General features: G+C 40.9%; 1 pseudogene; it reads left to right on the forward strand.

Moving 5' to 3' along the window:
• The first annotated feature begins 363 nt into the window (after positions 1-363).
• LOC136480765 (uncharacterized) lies at positions 364-3,193 on the forward strand (annotated as a pseudogene).
• Positions 3,194-4,657: the final 1,464 nt, after the last annotated feature.

The raw sequence follows: 4,657 nt of genomic DNA on the forward strand, positions 1-4,657 counted from the left end.
TGGGCCACGGACCACCCTGCGCTCGGCCCAACCGAAGCCCATCCGTGTAGCTCCAGAACAAATCACAACCGAATCCCTGTGGAATGAATCAACGAATCACAAGCCAATACTGGAGAATTGATCGTGTACACGCTTGGCCGGCCTTCTTGACTGCAACACGCGAGAGACCGACGGGCGACGGTTCACATTATCACGTATTCTACTCCGTACGGCGCGGGTGCGGCCATCGAGATCGGATCGAGCACAGGGAGCGGCGAATCCACGAGGACGGAGGACCTCGAGTTCGAGTCCACGACGGGTCGACGGCAAACGCTACGCTGTGATTCCGTGAGCAGCAACGACGACAAACGCTGCCGTGACTCCATGAGCAGCAGCAACCCAGCAGCCATTAGGAATTTAGGATCAGGTACGTACGTACATCAAAAATCTAAGACGAAGACTCAATTGCTATTTGCTAAGCCAAAGCCCTACTCTGTACTCACGTTTCTCCTTTTTCTTTCTGCTTCTTTTTCTTTCAGCCAGGATCGGAGATTCGGAGGATCCACGTTTCTGCAATTGGCAAGCCAGGAACAGCAAAAGTGCACAGGGTATGGGTATATAAAACTGATTTAATTTTAATTATATGTTTTTACGGTATTGGATTATTGGTTTGGTAAATTGAAACGTCATATAATTCTCATGCAGATTTGTTAAAAATGAAGAGGAGTGGTGATATTGCCTCTCTTTTCCAGAATATGAATCAAAGAAGAAGGCTTGTTCTCAATCTCCTTCTGTGGATCAAGATAGAGTGATTGAAGAAAATGTAACTCGAACTCCAATGTCTGAACAAGAAGATGATCCAGATCAAAGTAGAGTGATTGAAGAAAATATAACTCCAACTCCAATGCCTCCAAATCCACCTCTAGTTGCCCAAAAAGAACCTATTTATGATATCAGTCGGCTTCCACTTGATCCGGGAGAAAGACAACCCATTGTAAATTATCCAGTCAATGATCAAGATGCAGTTCGACGATCATATATTATTAAAGGTCCATTCCAACCTTATGCACATCAATTTGAAAGTAGAAAAATTGGAAATAGGGATCGACAATTCAATCATATGTGGTTTTATAAATATCCATGGATTGAATACAGTGTCAAGAAGGAAGCAACATTTTGCTTTGTGTGCTACTTGTTTGGAAAGGAGAAAAGTAAGAAATCTGCATTTGTTGAAGGTGGTTGGAGAAATTGGAATAGAAATGACGCACTTGATTTACATGTGGGAAGTGTAACAAGTGCTCACAACGCAGCTCAAGAAAGATATAACTTATTTATGACTCCCCATGGAGCAATTGATGATAAAATTGTGAAGGTGGATAATGAGGAGCGCCGTCTCTACAAGATTAGGTTGACTTATTCACTTAGATGTTTGAGATTTCTTTTGCAGCAAGGATTAGCATTCCGTGGGCATGATGAAAGTGAAGAGTCTAGCAACAGAGGGAACTTCATTGAGCTTTTGAAGTGGCTTGCAGCAAATAATGAAGAGGTCGACAAGTTTGTTTTGAAGAATGCTCCAGGTAATTGCACATTAACTAGCCCAGACATACAAAAAGAAATTATTCAATGTTGTGCAATGGAGACTAGAGATCAAATCATTAAGGAAATTGGGGATGATCACTATACAATTTTAGCTGATGAGTCTAGTGATGTCTCTCATAAAGAACAACTAGCCCTTTGCTTGCATTATGTTGATAAATCAGGAAGGCCATGTGAGCGGTTTCTTGGAATTGTTCATGTAGATGATACTACTTCTTCATCACTTAAGGAAGCAATTCAATCTTTACTAGTTAGTCATGGTTTGACTATAACTCAAATCCGTGGTCAAGGCTATGATGAGGCTAGTAACATGAAAGGAGAGATTAAAGGGTTGAAAACCTTGATTATGAAAGAATCACCCTCTGCTTATTATGTTCACTGTTTTGCACATCAACTCCAATTGGTTCTTGTTGCTGTTGCCAAAGACAATGATGATTGTGTGTGGTTTTTTCATCGAGTATCCCTCTTGCTAAATATTGTTGGTTGCTCTTGTAAGCGTCATGGCATTCTTCGACATCACCAATATGCCAATGTCATGAAAGCACTTGAGTGTGGTATACTAGAATCTGGAAGTGGGTTAAATCAAGAGATGGGACTGCCTAGACCTGGTGACACTCGATGGGGTTCTCATTATAAAACTGTGGTCAACATGATTGCTATGTATTCCACAATTCGCGATGTACTCATAGCTCTTGGATGAGATACTTCACAAAGGGGTGAATGGCCAAAAATACATACTATGGTTGGAGTGTTTGAGTCATTTGATTTCATTTTCAGTGCTCATTTGATGCTTGATATTCTTGGACATACAAATGAATTGTCTGAGTGTTTGCAAAGAAAAGACTAAGATATCCTTAATGCAATGTCACTTGTCCGTTTGGCAAAGAGTAAAATGCAACAAATGAGGTCTGAAGGGTGGGTTTCATTTTTTCAAAGGGTTACAATATTTTGCAACAAATATGGTATTCAAGTTCCTGGAATGAAACATAATTATGTGCCATATGGAAGATCAGCACGTTTTGCTCAGGACCAAACAAATGATGATCACTTTAGAAGAGAAGTATATATTGGAGTCATTGATAAAATTAGTCAAGAGCTTGACAGTCGCTTTGATGAGGTAAATATGGAGTTGCTTACTTGTATGGCTGCTTTGAATCCAGTAGATTCCTTCGCTTCTTTTGATGCAAACAAGGTACATAGACTTGCTAAATTTTACCCTAATGATTTTTCAAGCTCAGACTTGCTAAGACTCGATCTGCAACTTGAAACTTTTATTGATGACATGAGGAAAGATGAAATGTTCAAAGGCCTAAACAATCTTGTTGACCTCTCAGTAAAACTTGTTGAAACAAAGAGGGATAAAGTTTATCATTGGGTCTATTTACTTATCAAATTGGTATTGCTTCTACCGGTGGCTACTGCAAGTGTTGAAAGAATATTTTCTGCAATGACCTTTATCAAGAATAAGTTGAGAAATAAGATGGGTGATAGCCTTCTCGATGATTGTCTAGTGACTTTTATTGAGCGGGATATGTTCTTACAATTGAGTGAAGAAGAGATCATCAACACTTTCATGGCTATTAGAAGGCGAAGGCCTGACAAGAAGAATAAGAAGTAGTGACATATTCTTCTTCAACTATTATAGGTATGTAATATTTCGATCAATTCTACGTTAAGAAAGCTATACTCGTCTATTTTAAGAACTCTATATGTCCTTTTTTCTTTAATTGTATTTTGTAATTCATATACTTGTATACTAATAAGTTAAATTTATAGCGGTTAAAAAAATTTAGACACTGGACCACCATAGCTACAAATCCTAGCTACGCCACTGGTTTTCAAGCAGCTGCCACTGCCCTCAGGAGAATGTACGAAAGCGAAGGCAGGACCTGGCAGCAGAGGAATGAACAAGGTAGTGAGAACGGGAACGGGGATTTACTGCTGTCTCGTGCCTACGACCTGGGCGGGCGGGCGCTTCCGTCGTCCCGTCCGTGGTCACCTGCGTGCTCACACTGGAATCCAAATTATTAATTTACACGTGCAGTTGGATTTACTCCCTCCGGTTCTCCTTAAAGCAAGTTGTTGTTTTGAGGTTGCTCAAGTCAAACATTTTAAACTTATAGACTACAAATAAATTCTTTTATGTTGAGTTTAGAAATTTAAAGGTGATGTAAGTGGTCGCGAAATATAGTTTCATAAAAGTATATTTTAACTATTTTATAAAGATTTGATAGCTAAAAAAGTGGGAGTTAAAGTTGTTTCCAAAACGACTCTCTTTAGGGAATTAAGCAGACTGCTGCTGATTTGGTCGGTTGGAGTCACTTTCTCGCTTTCGTATGCATTCCCTCGCGTTGAAATGTGCGACACTCACACACCCATGTTTGTTTGTTTATTCATTTCGTGATGGAAGGATCGGCACGCAGGAGTGCTTCAATTTGATTTGGTGACTAGCTCGACTGCATGGTGTTCAAACCACAATAAAATAAAGGTCTGCTGGTAGCAGGTGTGGAAAACATCACGAGCCGTATCTGAGTCATTTTTATTGCCAGCGCTGGTCCTCTTAGGAAACTACTACAAAGACATTTCGTATGTTGATCAAACACGGTGGTGGCTTGAAAATCAGTACTTACAGACAGGCCAGCGACCGTCTGTGAAAGCATTGTCACAGTCGGTCTTCCATTTTAACAACTTTGAAAACATTTTTTCGCAGTTAGTTCACTGACCGTGAAAACATTTTTTCAGTCAGTTTCTTGCCTCAAACCAACCGTGAAATTACATTTGCACAGTCAATTGTATCCACACAACCGACTGTCACTACCACTACAGGAAACACGTGATTTGCCGAGTGCAAAAATCTTTGCCGAGTGCCAAATTTCGGGCACTCGGCAAAGTATGACACTCGACAAAGAGGCCTTTGCCGAGTGCCTGGCACTCGGCAAAGACCTGCACTCGGCAAAGGCTATCTTTGCCGAGTGCCTGGCACTCGGCAAAGGCAGACACTCGGCAAAGATTGGTAGGGCTTAACGGCATCCAGCGCCCTCCCCTTTGCCGAGTGCCCCCCGTTTAGAGATGTCCTGGTTTG

This window comes from Miscanthus floridulus, chromosome 9, assembly GCF_019320115.1.
Source record: "Miscanthus floridulus cultivar M001 chromosome 9, ASM1932011v1, whole genome shotgun sequence".
Taxonomy (NCBI): domain Eukaryota; kingdom Viridiplantae; phylum Streptophyta; class Magnoliopsida; order Poales; family Poaceae; genus Miscanthus; species Miscanthus floridulus.